Source organism: Callionymus lyra, chromosome 4, assembly GCF_982586985.1.
Source record: "Callionymus lyra chromosome 4, fCalLyr1.hap1.1, whole genome shotgun sequence".
In the NCBI taxonomy this organism is placed as follows: Eukaryota; Metazoa; Chordata; class Actinopteri; order Syngnathiformes; family Callionymidae; genus Callionymus; species Callionymus lyra.
The window spans coordinates 37,919,655-37,942,020 of record NC_141821.1 but is presented as its reverse complement, the minus strand read 5'-3'; the positions used below and the strand labels follow the sequence as shown (position 1 = coordinate 37,942,020).

The 22,366-nt window shown below is 40.4% G+C and overlaps 1 protein-coding gene across 1 annotated transcript in view; it reads right to left on the bottom strand.

Moving 5' to 3' along the window:
• Nucleotides 1–22,366, bottom strand: part of efnb3b (ephrin-B3b) — a 64,370-nt gene that overhangs the window by 40,768 nt on the left and 1,236 nt on the right. The window lies entirely within an intron of this gene.

The following is a 22,366-nucleotide window of genomic DNA, read 5'->3' as shown; positions in this document are numbered from 1 at the left end:
ATGTGTACATGAAGCCGCAAACCTTATTTTAATTATTACTTTTTTTTATACGCCAGCAAAGCGCTGTATACAACGTAGTTTTACAGGTGAGTTTGAGATTTTCCTGTGGTCACTACCACCTTTGACCCCTGACCAATGAGAGCACAGTGGGCGTGGTTACCTGGACGAGATTTCGTCTCAGCCAAAACAGACCTTTTCAAGTGGGCGGGGCTAAGGCGCATTTTGTAATGTAAATATCTTAATTAAATGAGAACTACTGATGAGTATAATAGAGGTCCATGATCAATCTAAGAGACAATTAAATCCACACATTACGTGCCCTTTAAAACAAAAAAAGAGGTAAAAAAAGGAATGAGGCAGGATGAGGTGTCCCTTATCTATTTTCCAGGGAGTTGGCAACCCTACACACAATAATTATCAACAAACTCACACAAAAGAGAATGATAGTGACCTTCAAGTTACCTGAATTCCAATGTAAAGGTCACGTTTTGTTTTTACAAATGGCTGAATGTGAGTGTACGATGCCTTGCTCTGCTTCACAGATACTAAAAACACAAACTTTGCATCCGTTTGAGTGAGCTGAATTCTTTTTTTTTAGGTTAATTGGCACCAGGGGAGACGCGCACACACACACTTGTACACACCAAGATAAAAGTTGTTGCTTGTCTATAAAACAGAAACTTCAACTAACTATGAAGAATGGATTTACCTTTTGTGAAGGAATCCAGGGCAGAAAAACTTTACTAGTGTGTGTTTTTACGTGTTGTGTTATTTTCATGATCTCAGAACAGTAATGACTTGTGTTGGTGTGTTGTCGTCATCTGCGGTTCACATTCTTTCTTCCTGCACCAGTTCCATGTCCTACATTGTTTACGGTGTAGACGACAATTTTTCCCTCTCTCTTGTGGCTCCTGAAATGTCGGATTGTCATCAGAATTCCAGGGGCAGCAACTGTCTAGTCATTGAAACGTTACAAGTTTGAACCCTTCTGGAGTCTTTCCTGGGCCGGAAAACTTTGCAGCTGCTGATCAGTTACAAGATCTCACTTCTCACCTTAGTGCTACTCTGTTTTGACTTCTGAACCCACTAACACCAAGCTGGTACTTCCTGTCGATCGAGTACCCCCCAAAACATCCCGCCCTCCGTCAGTGTGGGACCCCCTTCATGGCCGTTCAGCAAGCACTTCAGATGATTTGTAGCAGTCTGGATTGGACCCATTAAGGTGGTGTAGCAGAGGTGTGTGGTGATGGAATCCAACAAAGGTGTGTGTGCGTGTGCGTGTGTGTGTGTGTGTCTGCTCTGACACAAACTCATGGCATTAAAGATGAAAAATTCATGCTCTCTTACATATTTGAACGTAAACTCGTTCAACATACGTGTTTCATTATGTCGCAGATGCACTCACTGACGCCAGTCCCTCTGGGAGTGGACCACTGAGGTGAGGTGCTGACCCGCCACAGTGTGGGTCACATACATCTCCCACCCTTCGTGTGTGTGGGTCCACTGACCCAGGAGGGCCAGGTCTGTGCTCCAGAGAGGCCACGGGGTGCACGAGTGTGAAACTTTAGCTGGAGGCGGTCTTAAGCTTGGTCAGGCCAGTCAGGAGAGCAGTGTAATCCATCGGGGGCCCCTGGGGCCACTAAGAATGCAAGACTCCTGGGATTTAAACTTTGAAAGAAAAAATTGGGTGAGAAGAAGAAGAAAGCTGCTCCAAGTACTATATTTGTTAGTGATTCATCTTCACCATCACTATAGAGCTGTTGTCTCCAACTACTTGGGAGGAAGGCCCGTTGCCAGGCTGGACTTAAAGTAAGCAATGTTTAATTTCTGTTGATATTATTACTGTCCCAATGATGTTTTATTTAGAAAAAAATAACTGATATCTTTTCAAGATCATATCAGTCTGTGACCCCTGCGACTTGTTCCAATCAAGACTAAAGACAAACATGTAAACTAGTAAAAATTGGTACATTTATGTGATAAATTGGTGAGATGAGATATACATTGAGGCACTTAACATTTATGTTTTTATTATTTTTATTGGAAGGTCTGTGTGATAATAAACTGAACTTAAAGGATAATAAAATAAAACAAAAGCACATGACCTGTAGAGGCTTTTAAAAGATATACATATGCAGTATAGTGGTGACTCCAGCTGTGTTGATGAAGCCTCATGAAACAGCTGATGAGGTATCATGATACACTGTCTTCATTTTGAAAGGCCACCAGATGGCACTCTAAATTTGAAAATGAGGTCATGTTTCACATAATTAGGAGATTAGAACCAAAGATTATAAAGTAGAGAGTGCCATCTAGTGGCCTTTCATAAGTCATGATACCTCGTCAGCTGTTTCATGAGACCTCATCACAAGTAGTGACAATATTATGGAACACAAATTCAAAAGATGATCTATCAGTTTATGTTATGAATTAAAAAGAGCTGTGTGATTTTAAATTTGGCTTAGTTTTTGGATGATACCTCTGCCTCTTAAGCGATGCCCAACAATGAGGATTGAAGAAAGAACAACTTTGTCCAAACCCTTCCAAAACAAGTATTATTATTGGGTGAAATTGTGCCTTGATTTAAAGCCAGTTTTTGACAACAGCATAGCTGATTTCTTTCCAGGTGTACAAATTTGATTCTGCCTATAAACCTGTTTTGGGGAATTTCCACTGGTGCTGTGGTCTTCAAACCTAAACTTACACATAGTTCTAACTTTCTCAGATTGTCAGGGCTCAAATCCTATACTCTTAGGGGTTCAGTGGAGCCATCTTGAAGTCATTTGGGATTCAAACCTTCTTTAGTTTCCCACCTTAGTCCTGTGGTTCCTGACTAAAGGAAGATTTAGGAGCTCAGACAAAAATGCTGGAGCCTGACCCGACTCAGGATTGTGGAGACTCCAGAGGCCCACCCTGGTTTGATCAACAGCCAGACCCAAACTCGGTTCACATGACTGCCTCTGTGTCGCCGAGTTGTAAGCAAACATAGAGACCAAAAAAGAAAATATCAGTCATGAGACGATACAGAAGATGAACTCCTTGAAACTATCAGGCCTTTTTTCTACTTCTTTATTTATTATTTTTACGCTTATGAATCTAGTCAACATTGAGTTTTCTGTGTATTTTCTTTTCAATATGTATGTATGAATAAACAGAGTTTTTGATTCAACCTTGATGAGCATTTAGGTTTGTTATATATTGTATAATAATATACATTAACATAGAGTTGTCATGGCAACAGTTGAACCATTGAGCCAAAGAAACTGTGACTTTTGTATGCCAGCTCGTATAGTCGCATTTCTGGTCCTACAAACCCACACAGTCTCCTCGTCCATTTGAAAGAAAGAAATCCCAGCTCTACTCCACGCATCTCATCGGTGACAACCTCTTTAGGTAGGTATTGCAGGTATTACCTCTACAGGTATTGGTTAGTGAAGGTAAGGTAAGGTAAGGTGAAGCACTCCCATCTGCCTCTTTCACTCTTTCTGCTACAACGTTTGTTCGTTTGTCCTTCATTCTCAAACACACCTGACTCCTCATGCTGCACCTCCCAGTCCCTCACATCCCCCTCTTCCTCTTTCTCCGTGTTTGAAGCCAATGTATGTCTCCTGGGCTGGATGATTGACAGCTGAGAGAGAGCCAGGAAGCTCTCTGGTGACAGATAAGGACTCTGGCTCTATTACTCACCCCATACACACATGTATAAACAGACACACACATTAGGGCAAACACATACACACTCACACAGGCACACTCTCCCATGATGCTCCAGTTCATATTTGCATTAGGAGGCTTCAAGTAAAATAAATAAAGAATCTTTGACTCGAGGAATAAATAGAAAAGAGGCAGCTTGGGAAGTGAGGAGTGTGTTTTGGTGTGTGTGTGTCACACCAAAAAACAAAGATAAAAAGACAGAATCATAATAATGAGAAATCAAAGAGTCTAAAAATATGGCTTGATTCCCTCCTTTTGCTGCGCAGGGGCTTGAGTCGGGGGGCCCAGAGTCGGGGTCCAGAGGAGAGCGCTGGCTGACGATGTAAGAAGCAGGAACGTCTCAGCAGGCCTACATCAAAGATGCCGAGAGGAGAACCACTTGTTGATGGAAACAAATAAGAGAGGAGGAGGAGGAGGAGGAAAGAATGTGTTGAACACCAACAATCCACTTTCAAAGTATCTTTTTTTATCTTGTTGGAAGTTTAGTGGATTAAAAGTTAAAACGTTATAATATCTTTAACTTTGATAAAGTCTTGAAATGGTCAGGTCAAAGGTCATCACATTACTGTGACATTGTTCTGATTAGGGGTATGTATTGGAAAGAATCTTCCGATGTGATACGCATCACAATACAGGGGTGACGGTAAGATATATTGCAATACTGTAGTAACAAGGATATACTTGTAGTTGTGTTCGAGTACTTGACTCTGGTGTTGCAGACTTTACCGACCACATGACTCTTGGCAAAGTCATAACTGCTTTAATTTTTTATGAAACCAAAATATGCCAAACATCAGCTTTCAAAGCTGTTGTATCCTCTCATCCTCAGCCATCCCCAGGATGACATTGTTCCTTTAGCTGGGGAGAAAGTAATGACTGAGTTTATCTAAGAAAAAAAGAACTTGAAATATCAATATTTTTTCTCACACTCATAATTATGATATCCACGTGCCTGCTCTAAAGACGTCTTAATGGGAACTGGAAAGGCCTGCATTTAAAGGTGGGTTCTTTGGTACAGAGGATGGATAATTTAGGAGACAATTGATCAAACAGGGGAAGTCTTTAATCATTTGTGGAGCCTCTAAAATGTAGTTTTATTATTTGAAATGGTTCCTTTAACATGTGTGCCCATAATGTTCCGGACAGTTAATCATCTTTATTGCTCAATAAATAAGCAAAATCATTGAGCTGCGAGGAAAAGAAAGTGTTTAAATGTAACTTTTTAAAATATGAAACTCTCTTAATCATTGAATACCATGAGTTCATGGACCTTGAACGCCTCACACTCTTACTCTACACTTATCTGCACACCTTTACTGTCATCTTCCTATCACAGAACATCTCTTAAAAAGCGTCAGTAATGATCTCTCTAATGCAAACTAGCTAGCTCAGGTCTGGTATGAGGAGCAGCTGGACTCTTCACTAGACAAGTCCGCTGCCATCATCAGAGGTCAGAGGTCAGGCTAGAGCGCTGACTGTGCACCGAGCCAGACAAAGCAGATTAGCACACACGCTAACACACACACGCCATTTACAGGCATGCAGGGTGTGTGTTGGTATGTCAACCTCTCATCGGCCCACCACCATGTTTCTCTTCATGGTTGCATCTCATTGGGGGACAGAGTGTCATGTGTTTGCACCTGCACCAATCCGGCAGCTGTTTCTTGTCCGTTTGTCCCAGTGATGACACTGTCAATCTTTTATTCGACATAATCTTGTATTTTTTTTAAAATTTATGAGCCAGTGTGAGAGTGAAACACACAACTGCATTCTAATCACAGGCAGAACTTCTGGAGAAGGCTCTCTGTTCTACTTTTTGCAGATGATGTGACAGTGTTGGCGCCGTCATATAGAGACTTTCAATTGTTTTGTAAGAGTTGCAGACAGATTTTGAAGCAGCACCATCAGGATTAGCCTCCTTAATTCTAAGACCTTGTCACAGAAGTCTCTTTAGTTCAAGTTTAAAATTTGAAGAACTCCAACACAGTTCAATCCAGAATAGTGATGGATGAATGAGGCTTCATGAAACAGATATTCAGTGGTGTCATAGAATCAGCCGTTTAGAGACAAATATTACAGAGCAGATCTGTTGACCCTCAAAAAGTAACAACTTTCTATCATGAAACCTCAACAACCTTCAAACTTTTACATACTGTGATTCTCCAATTTACTATAAAAACAAGAGAATTACAACTAATATTGTATGTTGCAAATAGCCCATGTTTTATAGAGGTGAGGGGCAAAAGTAAGTCCACTGGTGTCCAAATATTTTATGGAGAGGGCCACAATTGATGAAGTGAAAGAGAGAGGGGTTTAATATAATGAACAAATACAACGCGTCTGCATCTTCATCCAGCAAAATTGAAACGTCTATGAAAACATTTTTAGTAATTGGTATTTAGCTTTGTACTAGCAGCTTAGCAGCAACGTTTTTATTTGACTCATCAGCTTTTTTTTTCAACATAAAGTTGTCTTTTTCACAATCTCCAGTTGAAAAATGATAGTTTATCATGGAGATGCAGGATACAGGGTTGTAAAAGCCCTTTTGGCGGAACTTTGGAAACGTCTGGACTCCATATACACTACAGCGTTAACATCAGTTTGACCTTAAATTGCAAAGGGAAAGAACATGGGTGGACTTACTTAACATGGTGGTAAAATTCAGGATTTCAGGATCAAAATCAACGAAAAAGGGGTCAATCAAAATCTTCTCTAACAGAAGGTAAAAGTGCGATATTGTCTTTTCATTCTCCGAGGGTAAATCTACCCTAATTATCTTTCTGTTCATCAAAGCTCATATTGAACCCCCATCCTTGCAGCCTCACTTGAAGTCCTGATAAAAATTTTGACGTAGTCCTTACCTTATCTTAAACATCTCTAAAGTTTTATAATTAACATTATTAACATTTTATCCAGCCATACACATTTATACATATGTCTCCAATGGCCAGATTTGTCCCCAAGGAGCCTCGAGTTTGACACATGTGTAGGGCTGGGTATCAATCCAACAATTTTAATACAGTTACTTTCACTTTGATAGCAGTTCCGGAACGATTACATTTAAAAAAAATAAAAAATAATTTAACCATACAGTATATATAATCCTATATATTAAAAGGAACAAAGTTCAGAACCGTCTACCGTTTTAAAGGTTTCTGGAGCGGCAATAATTAGTCAAAAAAAACATTATTTATCTGCAAATAAAAGAGAAGAGAGCTGAGATTGGCTGCTCTGTATGTCAATCAAATGGTGATTGGTTGATTAAAAAAGATCTACATATAACCATTTTTTAACATTTTTGGGTTGTGGTGTGCCTGATGATTTTTTTTCAATGGAAAAAGTGTACCTTGGCTCGAAAAAGGTTGAAAAACACTGCCCTACATCCATCCATCCATCTATCTATCTATGGTGTGTGTGCATGTGTGATCTCAGGCCTGCCAGAAGGATTAGATGTGTTAAATGCCCCCCAACCTGATGCAGCCTGTTATGACACACACTCTCGCACACACACGTTCATCATGATTCCCATTAATTATCTTTGCACTTGGCCGACTAATTAAAACATCAGTTGGAGCAGAAGTAATGTTGCATGCTAGTTCACCACCCACTCACACACACACTAGCCAGCACACACACACATGTCAGACACAGAAATCCATATCCCTCCTCAAGGGGCCGAGCCGATACCACAATAGGTCATCTGTCGATCACTGGGCAGACGTGGAGGATACAAATGTAAGTCAATCTAGAATTTAAGCAGCAGTTACATGAGGTGAAACATCAATAAAGCCCCCCCGACAACCTCAAGTCAATACGCTTTTGTCTTTGGAAGAATTGTGTGTTTTTCACGAGTAAAATCTTCAATCTTTTAGATCAAGTGTGTTTAAATAGGTCCAGGATATGTATTTCACAGAGGTCGTTCACCTTGACCCAGAAGCAACACAAGGGATACCACCAAAACAGATGTTGGTGGCGACCAGGACACCATTACCCTGAGATAACACAAGGGTTAAGCGCTTTTAGAAACTCAACTGAGTTTGAAACAATTGTTTTCCATGAGTCCACACAATTCTTTCTCTTTGAAAGTTTTTTCTCTTCTGTGTTATATGTGAACTGAGACTTCTTGGGGGAGGTATTCGCTGTCTCAACACAATCAAGGGTGAGTGCCTCAGGGGAGTCCTAGAAGAATGTGGATCAGGTTGAGAAAATGAAGAGCCTTTATTAGATTTCACCTATGACAACTCATATACAGTGAAAAGAAGCGTGAATTCTATTTTTTCTCTCCTGCTGACATGACACTGGACCCTGGACCATGTGATTAACATGCTGTCCCACCGTTTACTTCCTTCAACCTTCCAGGAGGTCCCGGCGGGATCGAGAAAAAAGCGCCTGGGGGTAAACCAGGGGGTCCTTCTCGCACACATGTGGATTTCTAATGTTTCCTGGTGTGATGCCTCTCAATTATTCCCACACAGATGTGTAAGCCGGTCGGGGCAGTAGAATGTAGCGGTGGTGCTCATGGCTCGCGCCTCAGCGGTCTCAGTGGCCCGTCACTAAACATGGCCCCTCTCTCATCTCATTCTTTCTGACAGGCGGTGCAGCGTATAATTACGTCCCCCCTGAAACCGGCGCTGTAATCTCACACACTTGTGGACCATTACTGGTCGAGGCTCTGGCTTTTTTCCACCGGCACCTCCACATCACTTCATATCTCTGAAGGGTCCGAGAGAGCAAGCGAGGAGGCCTGACATTAACGAGATTGCTTGTTAAGAATGGAGGGAGGAGGGGGGAGGGTCACGAGGGTGGGGGAAGGGGGGAGTGTAGACGCTGTAATTGGGAGTTTTGAAAAGGGGTAAGAGAGAAAAGACAGAATCAGGTTTCCACACGGGGCCCGTCCGAGAGCGTCGGCTGGAGATACCGAGGCGACGAGAGATGCGGTAGAGAGGTGGGAAAGGTTAGGCACACCTGTCAATCAGATGCTAAACAAATCCCCCCACCCCCCCTCCACGCTACGTTACACCCGACACAGAAAAAGTGTACAGTAGTGGGATTCGGGAGCCGTCAGCAGGCTCATTGAATGCAACATGTTTCACTTCCTGTTGGGCTCAAGAGCACCTCCAGAGACCCCCAAGCACCCTGCACCCCTGTCTTTAAAGGGAAAGTGTAAAAGCCTCTGTGTGCATCAAACACAAAGCAGAATGAAAGGTCAGAATTAGGGGTGTCAGAAAATATAGATACAGCAATATACCACTTTCTTCCCCTCCACCATCGCAGTCTTGAACAGTTTATTTCCACCATGCCATATATTTATACTCCATTTATTGCACTGTTTGACGTTTTTTGCAGCGTTTACTATCTTTTGTATTTTTGTATATATATCTTTTTTTATTTAACCAATTCCAGAATGTCGACAGCCACAAAAAATTCCTTGCATGTATACATTCCCTGTATGTATTTCAATATATCGTATAGGTCCACAGATCATGATCATATCACCAGATTCTTGACAACCCATCCCCCCCACACACCCCAGACGGGATCGTCCTTTCTGACATCAATTCTGATACAGAGGGAAGTGTGTGTTTATTTATGCTAATCAATTTATACAAAGTTATATCCCGGCGTCTGTGCAAACTCCACGAATGTGCCCGTGTGTGGCTCTGCATTTCCTAAAGCAGGAGGATGTGCCAGTGGATGTAAGTGTGTGTAATCTCTCGCTATGGGACGTCCTCCTTTGTTCCAGTGCCAGATAAGACCATTCTGCCAAATTCCACGGACCAGACGGACGCCAAATACAAACATACACAAGGCTGGATGCGAACCCAAGCGTGTGATACGCCTATGTAGGATGCGGAGCAGCATGTGTGTTTGTTAAGGAAGCAAACTTTGCATTGGAAAGCAGCAGCTCTAAATCCTGCTCCATGTAATGCCCAAGGGGCAGTGGGAGATATTGCCCAGAGGATTCTCCTGCCCGGGTGCAATTTAGAGAGCGATCCTTAACCGTGTCACACCTATGACTATGATTGTGATAGAAGGTCCCAACCTCAAATCAAATCCCTAGACCAAGCTCCAACTAATTCAATGTGTTTTGGTCTTGGGCTTGACAAAAAACACATTTAGAATCAAAAGTGTCAAACTCTGCAAACTCTCCCCAGAAGCCACAGATAAAGGTGCAATGATAGTTCCTCACGTTCATGAGAACTGTAACTTTCTCTCATGGCTTATTCATGGGTAATAATTCATTATCAGTTTTTCCACATTTTGTACTTTTTAGTTTGATATGTCTAGGGCAGTGGTTAAAATCTTAAGCACTTTTGATTTGATCAAATTCCCATCTACCTGACTTTTATCGTTACTAGAAGCCTCTGTAAAATTCTCTATAATTGTTTCCTAACCTTATCTTAATCACTGGCACCTTTATGGGTCACCATATCAACATGAACATTAATCCACTTTGTTCTTCGTTGGGCTGGATTTGGCCCCCGGTCCTGTGCGAGTTTGATGATCGGGTTGATTGACAGATAGGCTTTACACACATATAATCCTACTATAATTTTGATGGTTTAGTAAAAATAATTTGTCGTCATTTTTGCATTACTAACATTCCTCTGGTGGTGTAAGAGCTTTTCATTGCAATCAGGGTGTGAAGAGGAGTTTAAGGAACTGTAAAAACTGCTTTGAGAAAACATATTTTTGTTTTCCCCAAAACATGATCCTCCTTATATTTCCTACCTTCAGAACGGAGTTGGATCTTAACCTGGTTTCTAATCCTGAAAGTTGATGGATTTGATTCAAACCTTAGGTGGCACGATGTTGATCCTTATTTCAATTTAGATTTAAACTCTGATCCTTAAAGAGCGCAGATTACAGCTGGAGAGGTGTGGAGTTGAACAAGGGTGAATGGTTAGTAGGTTCCAGTTAAGTGTAAAATGACGAAGATCCACGGATTAATATCTTGGTCCACTTTTCAAGAACAACGTTCTGGATTAATCAAGCGGCCCTGAGAGGATAGAAATAGCAACGTGTGTGCAAGTATGTGTGTGTGTGTGAGAACGTCTTGGCGGGCTGGTCTTGGCAGGATGTGGCCCGGCTTATACTGGTCCATAGGTGTGGAAGAAATGTGAGAGGATTAGAGCGAGCACACAGAACCTACAGAGAGGCGGATAGAAGACCCGCGGGAGGGACGGAAGAAAGATGAAAACAAGTTATCGGAGGCAGCAAGAGAATGCTCACCAACAGAAGATCAAAACTGAGACGAGCTGCTGTGATGAAACGGTTAATTGCTGGATTTTATACAGCAGGATGGATTATCTCTACCTCTATTGTGTGTGTGTAAGAGAGAAAGAAAGAGAGTGTGTGTGTGTGTGTGTGTGTGTGTGTGTGTGTGTGTGTGTGTGTGTGTGTGTGTGTGTGTGTGTGTGTGTGTGTGTGTGTGTGTGTGTGTGTGTGTGTGTGTGTGTGTGTATGAATTAATAATACTTTCCATCCCTCTCAGCTTAATCCATTCATTACTCTTTTTTTTTTCTCAGAGTATTCTTTCATTCTATTATTTCCTTGTTGTATGCTCAGAGGAATGTGTGCGTGTTCTCTCCAACGATGTGTGAAGTAGAGCTTCACAATATATCAATAATGAAACAAGATGCTAACCACTGAGATGTATCATGCAAGCTGGCGAGTAAGTGCCCTCGACTTGACAAAAACATTTAAAGCAATACTTGATGTATTTTCAAAAATGTCTTGATGAACTATACAGGCTCTAGTGTCGATGCTGACCAGGTCTGAGCTCCACTTCTAGCTTGTGTGTTTTCTCCTCTAACTGACCTCACGATTAGCACACTTACTGACCCCAACACACACACACACACACACACATTCATCCCTCCAGTCCATCTGCTGGAACTGCTCCTCATCATTTGCAGGACATCTGGAGAAAACATCCTACCGTTTGTTTTTGGTTCTTATTTAAGAATTCCACTCCAACAAAAATATATATATGTCTGATACAGAACCCAGGCCGAGCTCAAGTTCTGTTGACTGATGTCAATCAAAGACTGAAGGAATAGGATCAGACTGAGGAGGAAATGCTTTAACATACTGGTTAGAGTAACCATACAAGACCACGTCAGCTTGGATTTATTGAGTTTAACTATAAAAACAAATCTAATTTTATTTCAACCCTGAGACTCAGGGGCCACATGGGCCCTTTAACTAGCAACCTGGCTCTAATCTTGTATGAGTATTTTTTTTTTTAAAGTTATTTATAAGGAAAGTGCCTCAAGTTGATGTTTTTAATATCGACATTAAATTAAAGTTTATAACTTAGTTTTCTGTATTATTATTAATTTATACATATTTATTTTTATTATTACCTTATATTGAGACTCCTTCGGGTCAAGGGCACCTCTGATCAATCCCAAATGATATCATGGCCCCTAAGTAAATTATTTTACCCACCTCTGCCCTAGTGTACATTTTTGACACAAATGTGTCGGATATAGATTTTTAAAATACATTTTTATGAAAATAAAAACTGTGGGCAGGTATTTGTGTGTGACCAACAACCTCTGGCCGTAGATCATTTGATCTCTTTGGCTCCATGTGGCCTTTTCAACAAATGTAAAATACAACCGTAAAACTTAATACTTAAACACTCTTATTATAGAACCCAACAACCAACACAAGATGACCAAGTATTAAAAGGGTTTTCATTCTAAACAATCGTAAACATGTTATTGATTTGCTATATTGGGAAAGACAGTAGAAAATATTACTCCATAATTGTTTATTTTTACTTCTGTGCACCTGTCTGAATACTAAAGGTTTCTCTTAACCTAAAGAATACTCTTAAACTCCTGTGTTTGGGGGTTTATACATGTTCTCCCGTAAGCAAACTCTGCCTAACACACCTGTTGACCAACTCGACATGCTTCTTTAAATCTCAGATTGCACTGAAAAGAAACACGCATGTTTCTGCGACACGACAAACTACCAAAAGAACTTTAATTAAAAGTTAATCTTTGACCTTCAATCTTAGTTCTGTGGATTTGACTCAGCCCAACTGAACGGTGGATTAAGGCAGCGAGATTATTCGTAGGATTGAGGCAGATTAACCCGTCTAATGTCCAGCATCGGACCAGTGGATCTGCTGGTCGGGCCGGACAGAAAAAACTAAAAAGCAAACAGGAAGTGGGCGAACAAGTCTGAGCAGAACAAAAGTATGTTTTTTTGTCTGAAAGACATTAAACGGACAGATGGATGTGGAGATAGTCACGGAAGGAGACGGAGCTTCTATCAGCACCTGCAAGAGCAAACAAATGCAGGGCAGACAGAAGAGCTTACTTTAAGTTGGTGTGTTTCACTTGAAAGAAGGTTTTGTACGCACAGTTGGGCTTCATCTAAAGACCTGAAGTTGAAGTGAAGACCAACTCAAAAATCAAAAAAAAAAAAGGACCACATCAGCATGACTCCCATCAGGCTGATTTTCTTTCGAGTGAAAGTACACTGTGCCTCTCAGGGGTTGCACGAAACCAGCCATGATGTTGGTTGGACAGCCAATTCTCTTTCAATTTTATTTAATTTGTTGCCCAAAACAAACATATCTTGCCAAAGTTGCTGCTCGCACCACATTGAAAAACATTTAACACCAAATAAGGCTTGTTGTTCATGAATTCAATGTCTTTAAAGACATTTAAAGCACCCTGAAAACTTGTATTGTATTTTGATTATTTTGCAAAAGATGAAAGAAAAGCACCTTTTATTCAAACAACATTTCAGGTAAATAATGGACTTCTTGAATACGTTTTAAAACATTATGAACATCCATTGATTCAGTATTAAACCTTGCTGTAGTTGTGTAGCACCCCAACATTCAGAGACAAATTAAGAAGGTGAAAGATTCCGTTCAGAACTCAAGTCTCCTAAAGTGCTGACTCGCCTCATGTGAGGGTGTTTGGACCAGGTGATAAACCTCCAGGTGCCGTGATGAGATACAGAATAGTTTGGGAGACTTGCAGGGGGACCAGTGCTCAGGCACAGATAAACTAAGCTCCAGGTAGCAGAACCCAATGAGTGGACGGACCTGGACCAGGAGAACTGACGGACAGGTTTGAGAGAGAATCTAGGAAAGCGCGAGGAGTGGAGGAGGGGAAGGGTCCGCCGCTTGCTAATCCCCTTACAGACAGCTTTGTTGAGTGATTGACAGCTCGGCGCGCCACGTTAGACTTGGAGAAGAGGGTTGGGGATTTTGGGTACCATGACTGGAGGGATTATCCACCCCTGATTTACAACCCACTCATCACCACCTCACGGCCACTCCCAAGAAGAGGTCAAGTGGTCCAGGCTAGATTCTGTTGTTTCCATCGCCCACAATAACTTGTTTCGTTTTTTGTTTTTTTGCCACTAAATCAATGGGGGTGTTTGCGGGGGAGGGGTCAGGCAGCAGGGGGTGGGGTTACACAAACCCACGCACGGCAAGCCAACAAGTGTTCTCGCTCACGCATGACACACGCCAGACACACACACACACACACACACACACAAACAAACTCACAGAGGGCTCTCAAAACCTGACCAGAGAGATGAAATTATCACTTGAACTGAATTGTTTAGCACAAATAAACATAATTACTAGAAAGAAATACTAATGAAAAAGATGATGTAAATTGCTGTAACAACATTTTGACTTAAAAATGGAATACAAGACAATTTATTTGCTTGATATTAGCAAGGAAATAAATATAGAGATGACACAAACTTTCAAGCTAACAATTAATTAGGAAAATAAATTCAAGTGATGTGCGTGTGCGTGTGCGTGTGCGTGTGCGTGTGCGTGTGCTTGTCATGCCCACAAACATATGTATATTGTCAAGATTGTTTGTGAAGCCCACAGCTCTGAAAGTTACTTTTTGGCCTTAGTTTTAACGTCGCACCAATTTAAAAGTATTGTTATAGTTCATTCTTTTTCTTTTTTTAAAATGTATTAATTAATTACTTATTTATTTGTATTATTTTCATATTGTTTATACCTACTTCACTTCACGACACACACCGCTATAAGTGAGTATTTAAAGGTCCCATGTTTGACTTTGTTCACCTCAAGGAAAGGTCGGGGAAATGTATTAATGGAGGATCTGAATTGCCGGTGAAGAGTAAGAACAATCTGTCAATAGGTTGAGAAAAACATGCTTTTTATTTCAAGAATCTCAAGAATGTTTTTGGAAACCATTGACATAATTGTCTAAATTATAAACACTAATTACGGCTTCTTTTTTGTCTTATTATGTTAAAATTTGACATTTTTCTGGCCTTTCAGGTGAATAATCATTAAATCAGGACATTTTTTATTTCAATAAGACACAAACTAAAATCCAAGAATATCAGGTTGTTCTTAACATGAATGAGGTAGTTTGTTGAAATGTACAGCTTTTTCCACAAAGCATGTGATTGAACAGAACCTGAACAAAGACCGAATGACGTGAAAGAAACATCACGCACACACAGAACTCCAGATGTCACTGAAAGTGACCCACTAGGGTCCACTCATCCATCATCCACAGCACAAAAGAACAGAAAGCACGGTGGGGGAGGGGCTAGATGTGGACCACACCCCAACTCCACCCCCCATGTAGCGCTGCTGCATTCTTTGTGAGCAAGTTTAGAAGAGGGGGGGTTCTCCATCTGTGTGTGTGTTATTCACTACAGAGGTTGCTGGAAGGAGGTGATGAAATGAGGAGGACCGAACCACCTGCCAAGAAAGTGGAGGAGCAGATGGAGGGAAAAGAGGAGGACCAGATTGAAGTTCAGCGCCCAGTGGTTTCGCTGCAACATGATCCAAAGGCGTGTTGGAATACATACGAGTATAGCGAGGAGAGTTAGAGAGGAGTTACAGAGGAGAACAAAAGGAATGAAGGAGGCTTAGAGAAGCGAAGGAGTGTGTGAAGACAAAGAGAAGGAGGAGGAAGGTGGGGGGCAGAAGGAGAGCTGAGGTATTCTACTTGGAGCTTTTCCAACACTGGGAGCAATAATATTTTTCATCTGCCGAATATTGGTGTGTGTGTGTGTGTGTGTGTGTGTGTGTGTGTGTGTGTGTGTGTGTGACTCGCATCATTAATAATCAGCACAAGGTCGATGAAGTCACACCTGCGCCACATGTATAGTGAAATTCACTTTCTGCCTAAAATTCCACCGTTGTTTACGCTTGCTTTGACCACGCTTCGGTTTCATTAGCCGTCCGCGGCCAAAGTCGAAACATTTGGGTCACTACAAAATGTAGTGTTGGGGTGTCCAGAGGAGCCTCCCATGTCCCCCTCCGCCAAAGTCCCGCTCAGAACTAATTACACTTGGAGCGTCGATACGACTTCATATTAAACAGAACCAGGAGACGGTGAAAGATTTTCCACGCAATGGGTGCCAAGTTCAGGCAGTTACCGTGACAACAGTGTTTCGACTAATGCCATAACCAGATGTGTCGCGCTCGCTAATCTGTGGGGCCCCGGATATTCTGCCCAATATAGTGTGATTACGAGAACGTGAGCGTGCAAAAGTGTGAGAGGAAACGCGTCTGGAGGAGCCATCAAGGATCTGACGGTGTGTGTCTACATGTCACCGCAAAGTTCATGTTTGCACTCAAAGATTCAGAGAATTTGCCTAGTTTTGCATCTCAATGGTTCGTAAACTGCAAACAGGAGAACTGAGCCAGAGGCAAAACTGTCGGACGACAACTGGCATCCCGGACAACCAACTAACTACACAACTGAAGATCAATGCAACACAAAACTCCAGACAACCGCGGACCAGGCATAGCCGGCGCTGGACAACCTACAAGATAAACATCACAGCAGACAGTAAACACGAAACTCCATGAAGATCCAAGACAATGACCAATGTACGATAAATGTTAGTCTTATACATAGAAAAGTGAAATTATCCATCCATAGCTTTGAAATAATTTTCTTCCATCTTAACATAAGTCAGAAATGGCCATAAATGGTCACAATACGATCAACTGATTTAGAGGCTTTTAAATCTTTATACTCTAGACATTCGTTACATAAACTAACTTCAAAATATCCGACATGTGTTGTACATGTATGTGGCCCAAAAGAAGTCAGAATAAAATTATACAACAGATTTCATTTGTTATGAGTCCAGCTTTGAAGACAAGAACAAGGGATGTGCACAAAAATGACAAATTAAAATGGGAAGACGATTAAAAAACAATCAGCTGATTGTATTGGATCAATTACTAAATCATCTTTTTATTACTGGATTTTTTGTGAGAATGGTTTGTATTGTATAAATAATAATAAAAATATACAAAACGATATTATATGCATTAAACATTATTTACCCCATTTGCTGACCTGCAGCTATTAGTCAACAAGTGACACACAAATTCACAGAAGAAAGTAGCATTGTGTGATGGTCACACGTGAAAATAGATACAGCAGGTCTGATATTGTATAAACAAAAAATTAAATATTATATTTAAAACTGCACACTCAATTGGAATTTATTCGAAAGACAGTGATGCCTACAGTGCAGTGATCCACACAAACACACACACACACAGGTCAGTATAGACATCACCACACCTGCCAACAGGGCAGACCCAGCCCAGTGAGGAAACCTGCCAAGAGGAATGGATGATTCAGTCTTAGAGCAAAGGTGCTGGGAGGCAAGCTATGAGTGTGTGTTGTGTGCATACGTTTGAAGTCAATCCGCCAACTGATGCCGGGTCACATGTGAACCCTTCGGACCGGGATTAGTGGGACTTCAAAAATGACACAAGAACATGTCGCCAGCTCGCAGCCCCGCGATTGTTCACATTGAGTTTTTAGAAGTCATCTCTTCCATCACCCATAGTTTACACTTGAGTTATGATGGCATTTAAAACACTAGACAGATGCTTCCATTTCTAGAACCTCCTCCCACTGGTATTGATCTGGACTCAGCCAGTCTCGCTCGTCTCCTGCCATCGTTCACAGATTTCCATCAGCGTTTCCAGTTGATAGAGATTGTTACGGAAGCAAAGACAACGGTGTAATTATAAATAGAAACTTAACAAATAAATGTGTATAAATGTCCGTGAAAGCTACGTATAAAATCCTGCTGTTTATTGTTTCAAACCTTTTCATCACTATCATTGGTCGAAATTTAAAAAATAATCTTTTTATATAATATTTTTTTCTCCTGTATTTTTTCTCTATAAATACTTACTGTCATATTGAAATGTTATAATAAATGATACTGATTTAACAAGTAACTAAAGTAACATTTCTTTCTTTTTGTCTCTCGGAATATTTAGATATTTCTTTTAACAAAACTAGAATCAAAAGCAGCTTAAATGGCCAAGTAATAATTTACATGAAATGAGTCTCTTCAGGGACTGTATTCTCTGTGCACACCAGTGACAGAATAGAGATAAAAGGAAATTAGATAGAAATTAAAATAGAATAATGTACACATAGAAAATACAAATATGGTGTCAAAAGAGTGGGACATGGAATGAAAGTGAAGGTGGGAATGTTTCTGTTTATCATGAAAAAATGGCAGATCTCATTTGAGAAACGCTCATTGGAGAGGAAGTCCTTCCCATATTTCTCAATTATTGTCCTGTTCCGTAAAACAAAATATGATGAAATAAGCGTTTAAGCTTATATTCAGAACTTGCACGTTTGCATCCAACTTTCTATGATATTTATTGTTGATTTTTTTTTTCATATTATTTTTGGCCTGGCCTCGGAGAACAAGATTCTGCTGCCCTCTGATCTGTAAAGTCAGGGTTCGCCCACATACTCACTCCTTCACGCTGTCATCACTCACGGCGTCATAATTAGCTCCAAGATGTGACACATGTTTCCAATTTGCTACGTCTGGTCAGCGCGCCTGACAGAGGCGTGATGATGACGATGATGGCGATGATGAAGCGAGGCCGAGATAAAGACAGACAGGAAATGACAGAAGAGGAAGATGCGAGCGGACGGAATATTGCTCGCTGAGTAAAGTGGAAGGGACCATCAAAAGCGAGGGGTCCAGAGGTCACCAATGTGACGGTGAAATAATCGGAACCTCCGCATTGAAAAAGTTTAAAGATCTGGATCATTTGAGACAAAATAAGGGAAGAGACTCATGTGTTCGTACAGGGCGTTTTACTGAATCGTCATTATAAAATAAAACAAAAAAGTCAAAGTCAATCATATGTACATTTTTTTGCACCATCAGAGGTGGATGAGCTTCATGACTGGGACGCTCGCATGATAAACCAGACCGGCGATGTCACCAGGGAGCAATGTAGGATCAATGGGAGGGCCTCGACAGCCGTTAGCGTCGGAGGGGGAATCAGCCTCCTGTGACCAACTTACACTCCCTCCTTCTGTATATCCAGCCCATGCTTGCAAAAAAAGCCTCATTAAGGGGCTTCATAGCTGGATCCACAGCAGGGGCCCACACACGTATTCTAAGTGTCCAGGGGTGGGGGGTGCCTGAAGCACACAGACATACCCTTGGGCCCCACTGTGAGGTCTCAAGCGCCAGAGAAAATAAAGCGATTAAAAACAAAATTTATACAAATAAAGGATGTGTTTTTGGAAGGAAGTCGACAAAACACCAAACAGGAAACTTTCATCAGAGGACAGGAAGTAGTGAAGGTGACGGGAGGAAGGAAGTAGACAACAGAAGATGGTCAACTTAAAGATGAGTGACAGAGTAGAAGACAGTGGCTGACAGAAATATGTCAAGTGCTCAGGTTTGACAAAATGTGTTTGACAGAAGACAAAAATTAAAGACAGGAAATGGTGCGCTAAAGACAGAAGACGCTCAAGCACATGAGGCGTTCATGACAGCTGATGGACGACCACTAAAGCTCGACTAAATGTCGTTGACTAAAAGGTACTGGTGACTTTCGAGACATGGACTGACACACAGTGAACGTGTCACAGAAACAGAATTTTCTTCTGGCCATGTCTCAAGCAAGATTTCTGCTCACAAGCACATGAAAGACGCTAACTGACCTCTCAAGTAGCACAAAGAAAGCTACTGAGCGGTCAGTCGTACCTGCAGGTTGAAGAAGGATCTCACTTCTGACAACATATGACAAATCAGAGCCATAGTTTAAACACAGTGTATATGTGGCCTTCATGAATAATCTTCACTTCCTGACAACTAACTTGAAACATATGTTTTTTAAATAATTTGTTGTTAGTCAATTAAAGACTTTTCCCTTTTGTTATTCACAATTTGCCATGTATTTATTTTATGGGCTTGAGTTTTAGCTGTATTTTAACCAATTCTGCACATACAATACATCGATTTGAATTAATAAATGACATATTTGTTAGACAAAGTAACAATTTTATTTCAGCCAAAAACAACCTACACATTTTTAGATGACAAACCACAAAAAACTTTATAATTGCTGCATATATTAAAACAAACCAAAAAGAAGGGGGTTTTTAAAAAAGTGGAGCATTAAATTGAACAAATACTTCTTTAGTGACAACATTGTTCCTGTTTATTAAAAGTTAACTTATTTAAAATGTGATAGCCCATCCAGCATTAAAGGTTAATATAAATATATATATATTCTTTTTTTATTCTGAAAAAAAATATTCTCAAGTCAGGCACTCGTCCAAAAATACTCCCATGAAAGTATGTCACAGCTGAAAATAACCTGATCAAACTCCATTATGACATTAAAAGTCGTAAAACCGTTCAAGAAATTCAAGTATACCGCTTGCAATTTAACATGACAGATACAAAGCTTTATATATATAAAGACGATGAAAGATTTCACACAAATTGGATGAATTCCTTAAATAAACAGTAGCTCCATGATTTCATTGAATCGTAAACTTATAGCTTGTTCTCTTCGGTTTTAGAGGAAAGTTGTTTCCTTCACTGAGGCTTCACTAAATGAATGAAGTATCAAAAAACATTTATCTATTTCCTCCACTCATCATGCCAGTCAGGTGTTTGACATCCATGTAAAATTTAATTTATGATCCACAGACACTTGTTTTCCCAGAGAAAAAATCTGCTAACTCGGTGCCTCGTGGGGGAAAACTAAAGCAGAAAATTCTGGCACCAGGACGACAGTTTTAATTTCTACAGAAATTCTCTTCTCAGGAACAAGCTGAGGTGTTTGTTTCAGGGGAATGAAGCGAGCACTCACCCAGAACATCAAATTAACTCCTTGCGGTTTGACATCAAAGATGCTCACAAGTATCTCATAAACCCTGACTGGAGGTCACGACCTGCTCGCGCTGAGAGAAGGTTTTTTTATTCTGCCTCAGATCTACAGATTTGTCCCAACATGGACTAATGCTCGTGACAATCAGGAGCCGATTTTTCTGGATTCTGGAGCCAGTGTTGGGAAGGAGGCGAGTTGTAAGAATAAATGACAAATGTGTACTTTAAACATACACAGTAATGCTGAAATGTATTAGGTTTAAGTCACAAATTCTGAAACTTTAATTGAGAGTTATTATTAATTTAATCTCAACATAAATAATACAAATAAAGAAGTGTTTTTATAACCTAAGGGTTCAAGTCAGAAGTAAAGGTAATCTTTCCTTTTGAGTCATTCTTGTACTAGATATTATAGATGTAATTATATTCGTGACAAGAGGAGCTAATACAAAGCTAGCCAACATGCTAGCAAAGGTTTTGTCTTATATTTGCAAAACATGACAAAAACTCTTCAGTAAAGTCGAAACACACACATCTATGACTGATAGTTAAGGAATATGTCTGACTTTTAGAAAAGTCTCTGTGTTTGTCATCATAGCATCGGAAGTGAAACATTTGTAAATTTGTCAAATATTGTCACATAAAAGTGGAAGTTTTGGGCACAAGAAAAGCTTCTCCTTTAAGAACAGGTTGAGATAGGTATACATATATTTTACATGTCATTTTAAAAAATGTAAATTTCCCCCAAAGCTCAGTGGAGGATGATGTATTTCCAGGCCCTTTCACACAACAGCATATCCACCACATGAAGCTCATAAAACTTTCAAAAAATATAGTCGAGAACGAACGCGGGTCTGGTCCTGTTCCAGAATCCTTCATGAAATATGAACTCGGAGTATTTGACCCTCCTGATTGTTCCAACTTTAGCTCTTTAATCACTTTTTTTTGGTCTGTTTTAAAGAGCTAAATGCGACTCAAGGAAAGGATAAAGCGCTGCTAGTCTTTTGTCTACCATCTGCTAACAGCCAGAACCGACAACCCTACGTGTTGAAGTTAACAAACACACCGCTTTGTTTCCAGGCCTGAAAGTACATTTGGGAGCAAGTGGAGGTGAAGTCAGAAGAAATGACAAGTAGTTGAAAGTTTTTTTTCTAAGAGTCAAAACACTAATATTGATCGTTTTTCTTTCTTTTGAATACATTCTACTGTTTCACTTCGGGTTGATCTGTAACAACAAGACCGGACATGTATTTGAGTGAATAGAAATGTTTTGTCGCAGACATGACGGGTGGAAACTGTCAGGCTGCTGACAGAAAAATACAATATATACTCGTCTTTGTTCCGGTTTAACAAAGCTTGCTCACATACTTGGTAGATTTTAATTCATTAATGTAATATTTATAAAACTAAATCACATCTTATTCAATTTTTCAATTGTTATTTAAAAATATCACCAAAAAGGATT